This window comes from Oryzias melastigma, linkage group LG9 (genome assembly GCF_002922805.2).
Source record: "Oryzias melastigma strain HK-1 linkage group LG9, ASM292280v2, whole genome shotgun sequence".
Taxonomy (NCBI): domain Eukaryota; kingdom Metazoa; phylum Chordata; class Actinopteri; order Beloniformes; family Adrianichthyidae; genus Oryzias; species Oryzias melastigma.
Genome location: NC_050520.1, coordinates 2,842,895 through 2,861,486, shown reverse-complemented (window position 1 = coordinate 2,861,486; position 18,592 = coordinate 2,842,895).

The following is an 18,592-nucleotide window of genomic DNA, read 5'->3' as shown; positions in this document are numbered from 1 at the left end:
CGTAAAAAAAAAAAAAAAAAAAAATTATCTGAAGATTCTTGAGTTTTTTAATCACTTTCTGGACCTCCATCCAACTAGAGGATTTGGAGGGAGTTGATAGTCCAGGTTGCCCAGCAACAGATCCAAAACAAGATCTCCATGGAAGAATGGACCTAAACAGCAGCTGCAAAGCAACCTGCTAAGGCCTTTGACCTGTTATTGTCTTACTCACATGCACCTGTACAGGGGGTTGACCTGTACTAGTGCTGAGTTTTTTTTCACCTGCAGAAAGCCTGTATCTACCTGTAATGGTCGTTGTGACTAAAAAGTTCCCTGGTATTGAGGGGTACGTTTAAAGTGCAAACATTCATAGGAAAGTAAGTCCGGGATTATAGAAGGAAACCAAAGATCTGATTGTGATCAAAGGGTTATTTTCCTAAACTCATTCTAAACAGCAGTCACTGCATTGAGGAGACTGACTGACGCGGCCAACAGCCAATAAGGACTCAAGACAGTGCGCTGTAGGGAGAGACAAACGACAAAAAAAAAATCTAATAAAGTTCTTAAAATATCAAACAATATGATTGTGACGAAGAGGCTGAGACTTTTGGACCCAAGTGCAACTGATTTAATGAACAAGGGCAAGACATTAACAAAGTCAGAGTCCAGGCAAGTGTCAAAAATACAAGGAGCAAGGCAGGAGGGCGATTAAACTGGTGGAGAATCACACAGAGAAGGTACACTCAGACTGTAAGAGGACCAAACAAGACTTCACACTGAGCAGAGGTTGGAGAGTGACATATATACAGGGTGGTGATGAGAAACAGCTGAGGAAGGCTTACATCAGAGAGAGATGGATCATGGGAGATGTAGTAGAGGAAGGGAGCAGGGCTTGTTAATACCATAGACTGTATGTAAAATAACTGGACAGAGCAAGCCCCCCTCCTTCCGTGTTCCATGTAGGAAGTACCACTGGGTTGCAAAAAGTCCAAAGTCCCATTGACTTACATTGAGAAACAGACAGTTCTGCAGCGGCGTCACCCAAATGCTCCTTTTATCTCGACAAAAAGGAATAAATGTAAGTAAATCCCAAAGGACCGCTGACAGAATCAAATGTTGGAATGGTTCTCCCTCAAAGGCTTCAACAATGACTTATACAATTCTCCCGAGCCGCCGTGATTAAAGTAGAAGCTGTTTACATCCGCGGTCTCGTGGTCGAAGCGTGGAAAGAGGCGGACACTCGCAATAAACTCACTCCTGATTGGCGACAGAACTTCCTGTAGATTCATGACTCAGCTATGACTCAGACCAATCGCTGAAGATGGGTTGCAAATGGCGATATCCGTTTCAGGATGGGACGGTGAAAGCGGCGGCCGTTGTTTACTGTATATAAGTGATATTTGTCTGTGTTTTACTGACCTCAACCAATATGAGAAAGTATAACGTTTTAGAGGTAAAGCATAAACTAAATGACTCACATTGAGTGTACATTTACATATTCTCAGACATTTACAGTGTTGACAGTGGGAATAGTAAAGAACACGGTGGTGTTTTACAATGCTCCTTCATGTGTTTTCCACACCAAGATTTATTGTTTTGTGAAATTGTCCTCCTGCTCATGCGTGCAGCTGGCTTTCTTTTGTCTGCGCTCTGAAAGCAGCACTTTAGGATGATTCACTGAACATGCATCCTTCACCATGAGTGACTGCTGACAGAGGCATTCTGGGATGCAGTTTAGGGGTGGCGCGCATCGGCACGCTCTACATGTTATCTCCAATCTGTCGGGACCGCATTATGAAACAGGCTTCAGGGACTCTGCTCATCATCAACCTTTTCACTCCTATTAAAGATTCATGGTGCTGCTTGTTTTTCTGTGGCAACACAACAGGAGTCTGAGCTGCAGATGGAAGAAGAGAAGCAAACAATGAGCTAGAAAATACAAAGAGATCATCTTTTATCCTGAAATAATTTAGAGGGATTATGTTAAAAGTAGAATAGATATGATTGGCAGAGGGTTTGTTTTTTTTTTAATGAGAAAGTGAGTTTTGCTTCAGCATCACCAAAATGCCAAATGAATGAAACTGAATCTCCCCTTTAAAAATGTATTATAGGCTGAAATAGTTTTTACAAAATTGTTTGGAGATAACTAGAAAAAGTCATTATTCCTTATCGGTGTTGAAGGTAACTCATTCTAAACATTAACATTAGCTTTTACTGTAACTGTGACGACGGTGTTTAGTGTCACATCAGGTTCAGTTGATAAAAATCCGCAGACCAAACTCAGTACATTAAGGGGTCTTGTTTTTTTCTTTATCTTTGTTAGGTAATCTGCGTAGTCATCCTTTAATTGTTTCCCTTTTTTATGGTTTTGTCAAGCGATTTGACTAAATTTGTAAAAGTTTTAGTGTCTGGACCTTAAGGCCCGCCAGCAGGTTTAAAAGTGGGCTGAAAATGTGGGCCCTGATTGGGTTCGTCCATAGTTTCTGAGTTTACCCAAATTGGATGAAGTGGGGATTCAGTGAGTTGGCTCACTATGCTAATCAGCCGGCTAGTGGACAGCGTACTGTGCTAGTGAGCTCCTCTGTAGCATGCTAGTGAGCTCATCTGTAGCATGCTAGCGAGCTCCACTCTAGCATGCTAGCAAACTCTGCTGTAACATGCTAGCGAGCTCCTCTGTAGCTTGCTAAAAAGCTCTGCTGTACCATGCTAGTAAACACCTTTAGCATGTTAGCAAGCTTTACTGCAGCATGCTAACAAGCTTAACTGTAGCATGCTAACAAACTCCTCTGTAGCATGCTAGTGAACTCTTCTGTAGCTTGCTAAAAAGCTCTGCTGTACCATGCTAGTAAACTCCTTTAGCATGTTAGCGAGCTTTACTGCAGCATGCTAACGAGCTTAACTGTAGCATGCTAACAAACTCCTCTGTAAGATACCAGCTAGCTCCTCTGTAGCATGCTAACTCCATTGCTAGCGGGCTCCTCTGTAGCATGCTAGCAAACTCCTCTGTAGCATGCTAGCAAGCTTCACAGTAGCATGCTAGAGAGCTGTGCTGTAGCATGCTATCTATCTCCCCTGTAGCATGCTAGCAAACTCTGCCGTAGGATGCTAGTAAGCTCCGCTGTAGCATGCTATTAAACTCCACTGAGCTCCTTTGTTTAACTGTTTTTAAACTGTAGCATGCTAACAAACTCCTCTGTAGCATGTTAGCAAACTCCTATGCTTAACTGTAGCATGCTAACAAACTCCTCTGTAGCATGTTAGTGAGCTCCTCTGTGGCATGTTAGTTAGCTCCTCTGTAGCATGCTAACTCCACTGCTAGCGGGCTCCTCTGTAGCATGCTAGCAAGCTTCACTGTAGCATGCTAGTGAGCTGTGCTGTAGCATGCTATCTATCTCCACTGTAGCATGCAAACAAACTCCTCTGTAGCATGCTAGCAAGCTGTGCTGTAGCACCCTATTAAACTCCACTGAGCTCCTTTGTTGCATGCTAGCGAGCTCCTCTATACCATGCTATCTATCTCCGCTGTAGCACGCTAGCAAACTCTGCTGTAGGATGCTAGTAAGCTCTGCTGCAGCATGCTAGCAAACTCCTATGTATCAAGCTAACAATTTGAGTTGTATCGAGCTAGCGAGCTCCACTGTAGCGAGCTAACCCACTGAGAGCCCACTTAAGACAAAGTGGGCAAATACAGGCGGGGCCACCACGGAAACTGCAGACAAACCCACATTTTCTGCCCACTTTTAAACCATATGGGGCCCACTGGGCCTTGCTGTCTGGGAAACCTGCTCTCCTGCAGTTGTGGGTTCTATACCATCAGTTCCTGACCACATGACCTCCCCACTATCCCAGCTACATTCTCCTGTCTCTAAGAGGTGGTTGCTGAGGTTGCTTCTCTTCATCTTTTCTGCTGATGAGGAAGATTGCAGGAACCTCTCCTCTTCATATTTCCTGCTGCTGATGATGTTTGTTGGGTCTGCTCCTCTACTGCCTGCTTCAGATCATGAAATTCCTTTATTGTCATTAAATCCTCAACGAAAATTCTATAGCACTGAACCAAATATGTTGGTGATGATGGTGTTTGTTTGTTTTGGACACACCTGTCTGATTTGTTGGATAGGAAGCAGATTTATTATAATTTGGTGTAAAGACACTTTATAAGAATGTACAACAACATCAAGTATGCAACTTTCATTAGTCTTTAAAACAAAGATGAAAGATGGCAGATAAGTCTCAAGAGGACACACCTGATGCAGCCACTCCTCTCTATGACCCTCCATGGGCTGGGACAACCCAAAAACCTGCAGCATCGGACGGGTTAACTCCTGAACAGGTGCACCTGACTAAAGCTTAAAATGGAGTTGAAGTCTGGCATATGCGACTCACTGGGACACAATATGCAAACGGGTTGCCAGACTAACCTACTTTGAAGAGATTATTTGCACTGAGCTGCTGTCCCGATCAATTCCGTCTCGAAAAACAAACAAAGCAGATGTTTAGTGAAACACAGAGTGTCTCATTTCAACAATCTCTTTTACCTTGTATAAATTATTGATTAGACAGAGAGCAGAGACAATCTCAGGTCAATATTTAATAAAGGATCCAGCCTTCATCTCTTCTGATGAGCGTAAAACTATGTCTTCATTATTATTGCACTGGTGCCAGCCTCTGCGCTTCGGCTGGGTGTCAACCCACTTACTGCGAACCACAAAAAACAAAGTTTATCTTAGTTTACCTCCTTTGAATTCTAGACAGCTTTCAGAGTCCCTGTACGGTTCTTTCCTTCCCTTCATCTAGAGCAGGGGTCCCAAACCTTTCTTGTGAGGGCCACATAACTGTTTTCTTCTCTGATGGGGGGGCGGGGTTTGTTAGGCTAACAGAAAAAGTGTAACAATCACAGACTGAACGTAAAAATTATGATCTTCCGGAAAGCCAAACATAGTCAAATTTTGAATAATTAATTTCTGTGATATCCACAGATAAAATAATACTAAACCATTTTAAAAACTAAATATATAGCATTACCTGCGATAGATTAATAGCTTAGGATGCCTAAATTGATAGCTAAAAACACTGAAGCTGAAAACGCTGATAGCTAGCTAAAATATCAGTGAAGTACAAAATTATCCTAAAAAGCTAATAAAATTCTAAATTAGCCAAAACAGCTAGCATGTAGCTGAAATATTAGCAAATTTGAAAAAATTATCAAAAAGAGCTAGCATGTAGCTGAAATATTAGCTAAATAACAAATTAGCCTAAAAAATGGAAAAAATGCCTAATTTAGCCAAAACAGCTAGCATGAAGCTAAAATATTAGCTAAACTCCAAATTAGCCTAAATAAATGGAAAAATGTCCAATTTAGCCAAAACAGCTAGCGTAAAGCTAAAATATTAGCTAAATTAGCCTTAAAAACTGGAAAAGTGTCCAGTTTTGGCCCGGCCCCCCCAAAAAAGTTTGGGGGGGCCGGGCCAAATGAGGAGCAGGGCCGGTTTCGGCCCGTGGGCCGTAGCTTGGGGACCCCTGACCCAGAGAGTGCAATGCTGTTTTCTTGTTTCTTCTTTTTTTGGCCCAGAAACGTTGGAGAAACAGCAGAAATCCAAGAACTCACATGAGTTTTTCTCTCTACAGATGAATATTTGCAGCTTTGTTTTGGTTACTTTTGATAAATTGCAAAGCAGCTGAAGAGCAAATTTTATGATTCCAAGAAAGAGCAAAATAAAGATTAACAGGACACCAGGGACCGAACTCATCTAAAAAACATCCGGGTCTGACACACATCCAGTGCTACTTTCACAGGTCGGCCTGTGGCTTCTGCTGCTCAACGCGCCATTCCCATGTTTTACAGGAACTACAGGCAGGAAATACAAGCAGCTTAAGGGGAAATGAATATGCAACAACGTGCCACCTCGGCCTTCCACAAAAACAGAAATGCACACATGACCTTCACTGATCTGCTTCCTGACATGTTTTCCTCTCACTATTTGATGGGAGTTTAAAGCTAATAGGCAGTGCAGGAGCAGAAGGGAGACTCATGAATAGCATGCATAGTAAATATGTTCCTCACATGTTTATGTTGCTGCTTTTCAGCTCACAGACACTGTTCAACCTTTACAAGGAAGTGAGGCAGATCCATCCATCCACTCATCTGTCCATCCTCACAACCCGCTGAATCACTTTTGGGGTCACGAGGTTGCTGGAGCCTATACCAGCTACTGTCTGGCAAAGGTGGAGTTGACTCGAAATTTACCCATGAACCATGTTGTTGGACTGCGGGAGAAAACTGGATCGTCCGGACCAAACCCACGCATGCACATGGGGAACCTGAAAACTCCCCTCCGAAAGAATAAAGCCAGGTTTTGAACCCGCGAAGCGAGAGCGCCAACCACCACGCCATCGTGCAGCCCTCTTCAGACACCAGACACCAAACCCAAAATCAACGTTTTTTGTCTGTCGACCTCCGTAAATGTGGCTTTAAAGGGGCTGTCTGTTGGTCATTGACACATTTTTGACACATTAAAATAAACTTGTTTCATTCTTGAAAATATATTCTAAAAATGTCTGTGTGTTGCCCCCTAGGGGTTGAATCGAGGTATTACAGTTGAATTTTAGGATTGGTCAAACCATTTTGACATTTTGGCGGTGGGTGGAGTCAGCCTCCAACGTCCCTGTTTGGTTACCCTTTAAGTGGCAGGTTTTCAATCTGTTTTGTGTCCAAAAATAATTTACAACTCAATGAGACAAATATAAAACATGACTCATTTACAAAAATAACCCCCCAAAAATAAAAAAGGCTGCTTTCTGTAAAAAAAAAAAAAAAGCGATTCTGTGACAAACAGCTGGATCGTTTTAAGAGAAACCAAATTCAACCATAACTAAAGACACATTTAACCCTTTAACTCCTTTAGCTCCATTGTTGACATCCTTTGAATTACCTTCACTTTATAACTGTTTACGCCAGTGGTGTCAGACTCCGGGCCTCGAGGGCCGGCATCCTGCTGGTTTCTAATAAATCTTCCCATATCTGCTGCTGATCACCTGGATCAGGTGTGTTTATCCATTAAGGAGCTTCAATGGCAGGTCAGATGGAAAACATGTAGGACACCGGCCCTCGAGGCCTGGATTCTGACACTTGTGGTTTATGCAATCAACATATTTCCAACAGATTGTGAAGCTGAGAAAAGCAAATTTGGGCTGATATTGGACACTTCACAGGAGAGGTTAGGCAAGAAACCTAAACCACGAACCAGCATTGGTAGTCTGTTGGAAATGTGTTAATAGCAAGAATGGTTGTGATGGTATTCAAAGATTCAAAGAGCGTGTTGGTTACTTTAGTGTTACCGGTGGTAACTCCGGTGTTAAAAGGTTAATGTTTATGTTCAACTTCAAAGAAATATTCAAAAAATACTCAAACTCTTTAACAGGACTGGCTCAGCACAGATAAAGTCTCACTCCGATCATCTTTTGATCTATTTTCAAAGCATTCCCAGTGGTCTTTTAGTTATGATTATGCAGTTTTTAAACCAAATCTTAACACCTGTGTCGTTTTCTAGGACATAGTTTCTGCAGAGCGGCAGGAGTTCAGCAGAAATTTGCCTCCAAGTTGCTGGCGGGATGGTTGGTTAGGAGTAAGTAAGCGCTCTTTTCCCATCAGCCCAATGTTTAAACACTTTCCTGCTAGCTTACAGCCCCTCACACCCAATCTAACATTACTGGAGCAACAAAACTAGTGAGCTGGATCGGAGCCATCCAGCTGTACAGCCATTTCAAATGAAGAAAATTAACGTCATTGATCCCTAATTGACCGATGTATCTGCAAGAGGATGCATCGGAATGGAGAGGAGCAGCAAGCTTTACCAATTGTGGTTTGGACATTTTAAACAGTATATTAACAACATTAATAACCACTTTATTTTCTCCATATATGACCTCTAACAGAAGAAAAGTGCTAAAAACACCAAAAATGAGGAGTGGGTTTTTAACCTTTTAACTGCCTTTTCAACCAAACGGTTTGAAACATCCAGAAAACCTGTTTTAAAAAATATTGATTGTGTGTATTACACCCTACGACGGAGTATTAGGGCCTTACAAAAAAGTCATACTTCAAGTTTTTTTCTCGTAAATTTAGCCTATATCTTTTAAAGTCCTAAATATATGACTTTAATCTCGTAATTTAGCAGTTACGACTTTTTTCTCACAAATTTACGAGATTTAAAGTCGTAATTTTAAAAAGATTTATTTCTTTATAAAGTGGCCCTAATACTCGTAACTCCCCTAAAGGGAAATTGAAGAAGAACAAATTGAAGTTTTTATTTTTTTTATTTTACAAGAATTAAAATAATAAAAATAAAAAAATAATTCTGGTTAGTAATGGATGCACACCAGACGGTAACCAGAAGATTTTTTTTTTATTCAATTTTTAGGAAAAATAAATAAAAAAACAGTTAATATCTGGTGTGCACCAGTTACTAACCAGATTTTTTTTTAATTTTTTCACTACTTTTATTATTAATACTTCCATTTTTTAGTATTTTTAGAAAAACAAAAAAAATGTTACTTGATTTTTTTTTTATTACTTCGATGTCCCTTTAGGGGTTCCACACCAAGGCAACAAGCAGCAGAAAAAAACATTTTTTTGTGTATTTTTCTTTTTGGGGTAGTTAAAGGGTTGAACAATAATGAGCAGCTTGCAGCAGAGACTACATTCTTGTTAAATGGATTTTGCAGACTTAAACTGTTATTTGTCTGTTCTTAAACGACTGTGGGACACTATAGAGAGGACTCTTTAGCTCAGCTCCACAGCAGTGCATTTATCTAGCAGCAGTTTCCAACACTTCACAGTCACGACAACAAGCCCAACATACAGCGTTCTCATCCCATTTCCAGACTTTGTTTCACATGAATAATAAACCCCCCGACAAGCCTGACCGGGGTTACATCTGCGGTTCTGTTTAGGGGTTCAGAGGTCAGCTACCTCTGAGCGACAGCGGCTATTGATCAGACAAGCAAATAGAATCAAAACAGAGCAAGAGTTCAGTTTTTTCCCTCCTTTCTTTATACCACCCACTTTCTTTGACTTTTTATACTTTAAGGTCTTTCCTCGGTGTCTTTCTTACCAACTTTTCAGTACAAATTTCACTTCATTTATCTTCTTTTTATTTTTCTTACCACTGCGTCTCTTTTTTCCATTCAGTTTTTATTTCCCCACCTGCAGTGACTCAAACTCCAGGCCTGTTTTTCATGGCTTCACGTGCACAAACTTGTGTTTAGACTATATTTAAACGTCATCCTACAACATCTGTGCCACCGGCGGGACAAAGCGAAGGTAAAAGTAGGCCATATTTGGGCATTTATTCAAACAAAGCAAAAACAACTCCCCCCGGTTTTCTTTCAGCAATCCATCTCAACCAGAAAAAGCTGCTATAGCTGGAGGAACATTGTGTTAATATAAAGGGAGAGTAACCTTTTAGCATGCCCCGCACGGGTTTGTGCTGACAAACAGAAGCTGCTATTGATTAAAAGGGGGCGCCGCATGAAAACATTTCTACGTGCTGAAGAGGAAGGTTTTGGGTGTTTGAAGTGACAGCTCAACCAAACACTTCGACACAAAAATAACTCTACGACATTTTAGAGTTCTAAATGTTTTTATTCAGGTCTGACGTGCAGGATAAACATCACACATCCACTTCTACTGGATGTGTGATGTTAGAGAAGCAGCTGTTGCTGTCCTCCAAGCGTCTACGGCAAGCTGACACACTAAAGCTACATTTTTGAAACTTTAAAACGTAACTTTTTAACATTACTATGAATAAAAAGGCGGGAATATTATTGTGAAATAAATCAACTCAAACCTTAAATAGCTTTCAATAATTTAATCTCCTTCAAAATATTTTTATACAAGATAAAAACGAGCCCAAAAAAACATCGGGCCATTAATAACAATAAAATAAAATGGTCTGGAAGGCCGGATTGGAACATTTTTACACTTAAGTTAAGATTTTTGTCAAGCAAGTTCCCACATTATACATTTTTCTCACATGTTCTCCTTTTTCCTACAACTTTACGTTCACTTTTACATGTGTGTGATTTCAGCTTGTGTGCGTGTGCCATTCAAGTTTGTGTTTATCGACACATATTTTCCTTCATACACGGATTCCCTAACCCTTTAACGATTCGCATCCGGTACCGGATCCAGTTTGCACACTGTACGGCACCTGGTACTGGTTTGTGTCTGGTACCGCGTCTGGTGCCAGGTTAGGGTACGGGTTTGGGTACTGGCGCGCTCCACGTCGCGGTACTGGACCAGTTCTAGTTCACAGCCCAGAGGTTGTGGACTTGTGGTTTAATGGGAACAGGCAGCACGTCAAAAAAGATCAAACAAGCGGTCCCTAACCAAACGTCAGCATGTGACGACTTGTTTGGAGAGTGAAAGCTCAAACGAACTCTGGAGAGCCACAAACGAGAAAACTCGCGGCGACTTCAGAGTGACCAAAGTGTGAGCTAAAAAAAACGTCAAAATTATTGCTAGCAAACAGAAATAAAAGATTCATTTCAACAAATTGGACTTCCAGCAGGTTAAATACAGACAGCACATCATCAGTTGACGTGAGATGCTGTAAAGTTTGATGGTATGTGGGACGAAAGACTTCTCTGGCCTGGAAAGAAGCTGTTATACCTGAACAGGTTCCTCTGGTTGCTGGTGACGGTTTGTAGGGGTGTCTGTCACTGTCCAGGATGTCCTCCCATCCACGCAGAGAGTTCAGTTTCAGACAGAGCCAGGTATGCTGAGCTTGTCCAGCCTGGATGTGTCCGTCTTGGTCCTACCAACCCACCACAGTGTAGAGAAGAACAGACTGGTACAACAGCCGTAGAACGTTGCTACAGATGTTAAAAGACCAAATTTCCTCTCAGGAAGGAAATCAAGTTTTGTGTTTTACAGCACAGCTGGTTAAGCATTAGTCATGTAGGCTTTTGGGTTGTCTGGGTCCATGGGGGGGTTTAGAGGTGAGCCGCCACCTCTTAGGGGTAGCACAGGTGTGTCCTAAATCCCTTGAGGCTCTTACGGTCACCTCAAGGGTGCAATGTGAACGTATCACTGTCATGCGTAATGTAAGTGTTTTAAAAATGCATGAACATGTTCTCTCTACAGGCTCATTGAAGGGTCTACGACCTTACCTCGTGCAGGTTTGTTCTATTTCTACCCACATACGTCACGTATCCACCCGTAAGGACAGTTGTGACAACGTCTTTGGTCATAGATGTACACTTTTAAGTTGTTTGTTCTTTTCTCCAGCCTCTACCTCAGCTCCCTCTAGCAGGCCCGGTCGAGGTTCAGGTCTGGACCTCCCAAAGTCAAAGACCGGCTCCTCTATCTTAAAAGAGTTAAGCTGCAGGTGGTTGGTCTGGTATCAGGCAGCAAAGTCTTCACCAGAATTGTGATACACCTCCACTCTGTCACTCTGATGCATCTAACAATAGTTGTCTCGTCAGCCTGCCTCTGACGCAGTTCTGGGTTGTAGCAGAAGTCTGCAGTGAACAGGGGTCAGCACCGTATCCCGGGGGCTCCAGAGCTGCAGTGGTCCACGGTGCTTTTTCAAATGCTTGAACTGAATTTCAAGCAATTGAACGTAAATAAAACAGACAAACCTTTGCTTTGAGTTAATTTTTCCTCCTTTTCTTTACTTAACCTTAAAGCTGTCCCTGAGGGCTTGTTTTGCTTCTTTTTCATGTTTTCAACTTTTAAAGAAGCAACAACAACACAGTGCCGTCGACCCAGGCGGCTGCCTAGAGCCGACCCTGCCTCCACCTATAAATATCTCAGAGTTCTTTTGGACAATAAACTGAGTCCACCAGCAACAGAGCAGGATGTACTTTAGAGGAGTTTATCTATCTGTCCGTCCATCCTGTTCATCAAATCACAATATCATCTGCAAACATCTTTTCGTTTCACATCTAACACCTGTCAATACACTGCTGCTACTACTGTTTAAAATGTGTGAAATTGCATTAAAATGAATAGTATCTTTTCATTTCCATCTTACTCATATTGGACTCAATAAGGGTCTATTGTGCACTTCCTGCTGTTTCTCATCTGAAATAAAAAGCAATGTTGTGTCTGTTTGGAGACAGCAGCCCATGCTAGCTTCTGTTCCGCCACCCAGAGAGACTGATCTGCTTTTAGGGCCTTTCCTCACTGGGGGGCGTGGGAGGGGAGAAGCTCCAGAGCGAGGTGGATTTGTACGTTTGGTTCACACCAGCTTGTTTTCTTGGAAGGTTCATGATTTTGTTTGGCAAGTGTGAATGCTGACCTGAACTCTGACCAAACAAACACGCGTATGAAAACTAGAGAAGCCTGTACTGTGAAAACCAAAGAATGGAAGTGATCCAAAGAAAGGGAATGAAAACAGATACAAGACAAAGACTCAGCAAATATCAAGTAAAAGATGTTCCTTTTTCTGCTTTTTTCCTCTGGTCAGTGGGAACATCCACCCTAAAAAGCTGCTGTAGTAATTTCCTGACATTTCCAGGCAGCTTAGCGTGTTCAAGTGTGAAAGCAAACCGAACTAAATAAGGGTGTGAAAACTTTTAGCTTTTCCTGTCCAACCACATCAACTTCATGGGACTATCCTAGTGTGAAAGTCCCACCACTCATTGGATTCACCAGGAGTCTCCTAAAGTTACTCTAGCTGGTTAACCCTTTAACACCTGAGCTCCAGTGTTTATGTCCTTTGATTTACTGTCATTTTTCAACATCATTCCAGTAGAATCTGAAGGAGAAAAGCGGCTCATCGAGTCACAATGTCTGTTGGATGTTTTAACCTGATTTAAGTCAAGTTTCTTTTCATTGTCCTTAATGCCACTTAAACTGTGAGATTACAGTGTTCTGTAGTCATAAAAAGCCCTCAGGCCGGTCTGCTCCTGATGCTAATCATATGCTAACTTGAATGAGGGTCAGGTGTGCTAATCGCCACTCACAGGTTTCAATCACTTTCCTTAAGTCTTTGGAAGGAACCGTCCCACATTTTTAAACGGCTCCCTGGTTAATTGAATTTTCTCACCTTGCAGATTTAAAAGGCGGAGTCCATCTGGATGGTACACATGAATACCTGAACCCTTCCTCCAATCAGGACAGCAGAACTGACATTCCACCTTAAATGGTTTTCTGTTTACGTACTTCAGCTCTCGAGTTAAAAGAGTGAAACACTTCTGCTCCTTTGAACAGTTTAAGTGTTTCAGAGACATCCTTGAAGTGACATTTTAGCCTAAAGGATAAAATATAAAATACAGTTCTTCAGAGAAAATACAAGTAACCAGCAAGGACTCCTCTGCTTTGAAATGAAACTAGACTTAATATAATTGTGTTACATACATCCCTTAATAAAAAATGTACTGTACTTGAAGATGACAGCTAAAACTCACCTTGTCTTTTCAAAGATTTTCTTTGTTGAAATGAAAAACAGTCCAGTTAAAGTCTCAGGTTTTCCATCAAATCAAACATTAGAGGGTAACAAAACAGGACAGTTGGAGGCTGACCTCATGGTCCAGTGACTCAGTTGTAATATGACGCTAGCATCAAATCTAATAAACGTATTAAGCAAAATTCCCCGAATGAAACATTCATTGCAAATCCCATCACCAGGATGGACTTTTCTGGATTCAACTGCACTAAACTACTGTTCCTACCCTCCAAGTTCACTGGAAAGTTGTGTAAGCCCTTAGATTTTTGACGACGGAATGCAAAACAGCTACAAGCCATGCTAACGCTAACACGCTAACGATGGGCCAGAATTAAAGTTGTGCCGTGCTTCTATACTCGGAGCTCCAGAGCATGACTTACACCTGTTGACCAATCACAAAATTCAACTGTAATACCTCGTTTTAACCTGTAGGGGGCAGCACATGGACAGTTTTAAACCATGGTTTCAGGAATTTAGCAAGTTTATTTTAAATTGTCAAAAAATGAGGTGACAGACAGCACTTTTAAAGCCTCATTTATTGAGGTCAACAGACAAAAAAATTGATTTATTCTTTGATTACCCTTCAATTATAAAGCAGTTACAATTATGCAAAGTCATTAACAGACTAGAGTCAAACAAAAACGAAATTATAAAACAAACAGAGTGTCCTTAACCCTTCTGATTCCCTCCAACAAACATAATAAAACGTAAAAAGGCATAAAAAAAAAAAAAAAAACTAAAAAAGCGACCACTTCCAATAAAAAATGTATATGTAGAAACACAAAAATGCTCATTTCTGGCTTCTGCGTTCAAGACTTTCGTGATCATTCTAGTGCTGTCCGAATCTACTAATTCCAAGATCGAGTGCACTAGAAACTTCCCAGAAGTCATTGCGAATAACTGGCGTGCATCGATGCTCACTAGATTAGCGAATGTAGACCATGATGCATTGCGGTCATAACATTTTGAAAAAAAAAAGTGTTTAAATGTAATTTTTGAATAAACCATCCACATTTTCACCATCACAGTGGAGTCATAAATAAATTCTTTGTGGAAAAAAAAGTCATGGTTCCCTGTATGCAGCCAATATTTAAAGGTCATCGTTTAAGAAAAAAATAGGCTAGTCGCCAAAATGACAAGGATCTGATGTGGAATAGACCAAAAGCTGCTGGGAGTAATCAGCTAAACCGGAGACAGGCGTGGCAGGAAGTGAGACTTCTCACAGAGTAGTGCACTTTGCTCTGTTCAAACTGATGAAATAGCAAAAATAAAGCACTTGAGGAGAGGTGTCAAAACATGTTAAATAAAATGCACAAAAATGGGTTTGATGCATTGTAGCATCAGATCAGTGGAGCTGTAATAAAGCTGTCTTATTTTATCAGTCATCTGTTTCAGTTGATCTGTTTTCAATGGGAAAAATGCTGAAATAAGGCGTTTTTTATTACTCTAAAAATGCACATAAAATGACAGAAGTCTACTCAAACAGAGAGAAAATCATTCTGACTAAGGAACTTCTGACAGATGTCTCTCCCTGCAGTCACAGGTTTGTTTTATACTTGGAAAAACAACGTTATTACACCAGACTTTTATTAAAAATGTAATAAAGTTTAACTATGTCCTAATTATTTGTCTATTTCCTAACCCAATTTATATCTTTCAGGTCATAAGGCTGCTGGAGCCTAACCCAGTCCCTGGCGAGGTACACTCCCCCCCCACGTACATCACAAATGGATCCCCATGGACAATCATGAAGCATGAAATTATGCTTAGAAGTGTGGAAAGAAGCCAGAAAACCCATGAATGCAGGAGGAGAACGTCCAAACTCCTCACAGAAAGGTCCCAGCCGGGGTTGGAACCATGACCTTCTCGCTGCGAGGCGAGAGAGCAGCTAATTGTTTGTATTTTATAGATATAATTAAGATCAATCACCTTTTTCTGAATAAATCTCTGTTGTAAATAAATCAGATTTCAAATCAACTTTTGAAGCTCAGTAAAATACAGAGAAGCACACATAGTAAAAACTGAACTCCAAAAGATAGATTCCAGCGCACAAACACAATTCAATCTTTCATCTTTCAGGGGAAACTGGGCAGCCTTTAAAAAAGGGGAATCCATCGTGCCAGAGGAAAACAACACTCTCATTTTAAGTTTTAAGGGCCTCCAACAAAAGCCTGAAGCTAAAAACTTCAGATTCTGTTCCAATGTTGCAAATATGATGACTCAGTTCTGAAAACCACACACAGCTGGGAGTAAAAAAGTACAGAAAAACCAAAATACGTCGCTTTTTACGGATTAAGCTTTTCTTTCTTTGGTTTCCATACTATTAGTCAACATTTTTAGAGTGAAATTTGTCCAAATCAGTGGTAATTCCATCTCTCTGTGACCCAGTTTGACAACTTTCTGACCCGCATTAGTCAAAAGAGGCAAAAATAAAAGAATAATCAAATAAATAACTTGTTTATATTATTGTTTTCATACAGCTAAGAACAATAACAGTAGATCAGATTCTTCTCCATGTTGGTTTTGGACTTCAGCCACCAATAACATCATCAAAACGTCATGGGCTAAAGTGTGAGGGGCTATGGTCACATGCAAGATGGAGCCTGAAAAAATAATCTAATCAGAAGCAGAAACTTTTACAAATTTAGCCGGTTGCAACTTTCGCCAGAAAGGGACGTTGTGCATGTATTCTGGAAGATTCAAAAATAATATAAAAACCTTTCAGAGCTAAAGTGTGGAGAGCTAGCGAGCTCTACTGTAGCGACTTTTGCTGTAGAGATAGTGAGCTCAAGTGTGGAGAGCTCAGCTTTATCGAGCTAGCAAGCTCCGCTGTAGCAAGCTAGCGAGCTCTGGTGTATCGCGCTAGCAAACTCCGCTGAAGCGATCTAGTGAGCTCCACTGACCAAAGAGCAGCTGGCTATCATAGCGTGCCAACCCACTGAATCCCCACTTAAGTCAATGTGGGCAATTACAGGTGGGGTCACCACGGAAACTGTGGACAAACCCAATTGGGACCACATTTTCTGCCCACTTTTAAACCATATGGGGCCCATCTGGCCTTGCTGGCTGGGATTCGAGCTGTAACATGAAAAAATGTACTTAGATACGCTCATTTTATTAAATGTCAGAAATTTAGAAGAAGGTTGGGACACTTTTGTTGCATAATCAAATATTGTTTACAAGGCAACATAACCTTGAAGGCTCCCTGAGCCGTGTTTATGACGCTGGTCTTCCACTCTAATCACAGTCTTTTAGGGAACATCTTCTCCACATTGCCTCTTGAATACTGACTGGCTTTTGATGAGGATTAGAGTTCAGCTCACAAAAAATGTGCCAACTGACAGTGTCCATGGATTTGGCAGAGATGTGTATTACATGATGTCCTTTGTCAGAGCTGAAAACACACAGCCACGATTTGAGCCGTGGTTGTGTTGGTGGAGAGCAGATTGTGAAAGCATGATAAATCCTATAAGTATCCCATCACATGTAAATCCAAAGCAATCTATTGCTGGTACTATGAAGGATCAAAGGGAAAATGAAGGCATCCTGGAACCCCCTGAAACAGGAAAATCCATGAAGCAATACTGCACACATGGATTTTTAACAGAGTGGGAGGGAGCATGTGAATATGATTTTGGCTGGACGTGGACGAAAACAAGAGGCGGATTACACGTCCAGTTTAATGACAAACACATTTCCTCAGTCACCTGGGAGTTTATTAGAACACTGAGTTTCAGAACATTATTTCTCAGGCCAAAATCTCTCCAATTGTCTTTTGATCTATTTTCAAAGCATTTTATATTTTTTTTTTAGCCCCCAAAACAGACATTTTCTAGGATAGTTTCTGCAGAGCAGCAAGAGTTCATTCGTAAAATGATTTTTGAGTTGTGGGCGGTACTGTTGGTGCAGAGTAACCCCTCCCCCACCTCCCATCATTCAATTCAGTTCAACAACTTTATTGTCATTGTAAATTTTACGACAAAATTGTGTGCAGTGCAGTCCTCTTCCAGAGCAATTTTAAATAAAATAAAATAAAATATTGACACACCAATCGATACATTCAGTTAATGCATAACTCCAATGTAAACCGTTAAAAAAGTTTGTTTTTTTTAAATTGCATTACAAGGCACTCAATTTCTTTCTTTTGTCCTTGATTTAACAACAACCTGCACCAAAAACAGTGCCTGCAGAAAAACGTTTCCTTCTCCTGAGGCGCTCTACAGTTTGCAAAAATCTTCAAGACCAACCGATAGTCCTTCTCCATGGCCTCAAACTCCTCCATCGACCGCGTTTTTAACTCCAGAACAGCCAGCAAGGCCAAGTGGGCCCCATTTGGTTTAAAAGTGGGCCCTGAATGGGTTTGTCTGCAGTTTCTCTGGTGGCCTGACCTGTGTTGGCCCACATTGACATAAGCAGAGACTCAGTGGATTAGCTCGCTTTGCTAGCCAGCCCCCCAGGTGGAAAATGTAGCGTGCTAATGAGCTCCAATGAAGTGAGCTCTACTGCAGCAGCAAGCTCCTCTGTAGCATGCTAGCAGGCTCCACTGCAGAGAGCTCGCAGGATTTTCTGTAGAAAGCTAGTTAGCAGCACTGTAGCATGCTAGTGAGCCACTCTGTATTGAGCATGCTAGCGAGTTCCTTTGTAGCATGCTAGCAGGCTCCACTGCAGAGAGCTAGCTGGATTTTCTGTAGTAAGCTAGCAAGCTCCACTGTAGCATGCTAGTGAGCCACTCTGTATTGAGCATGCTAGCGAGTTCCTTTGTAGCATGCTAGCAGGCTCCACTGCAGAGAACTAGCTGGATTTTCTGTAGTAAGCTAGCAAGCTCCACTGTAGCATGCTAGTGAGCCACTCTGTATTGAGCATGCTAGCGAGTTCCTCTGTACCAAGCTAGCGAGCTCCACTGTTGCATGCTAGTGAGTTTCACGTCAGCACGCTAGTGAGCTCCTCTTTAACAAGCTAGGGATCTCCACTGTAGCACGCTAGCGAGCTCCTCTGTAGCGAGCTAGTGAGCTACACTGTATAGAGCCAGCAAGCGCCACTGTACTAAGCTAGCAATTTCCGCTAGGGGTGTAAGGGACCACGGATGATCCATGATCCGTACGGATCAGAAGCCACGGTTCGGGACACGGTTCGGACACGTGTGTACCGCGGACCACTCCGAC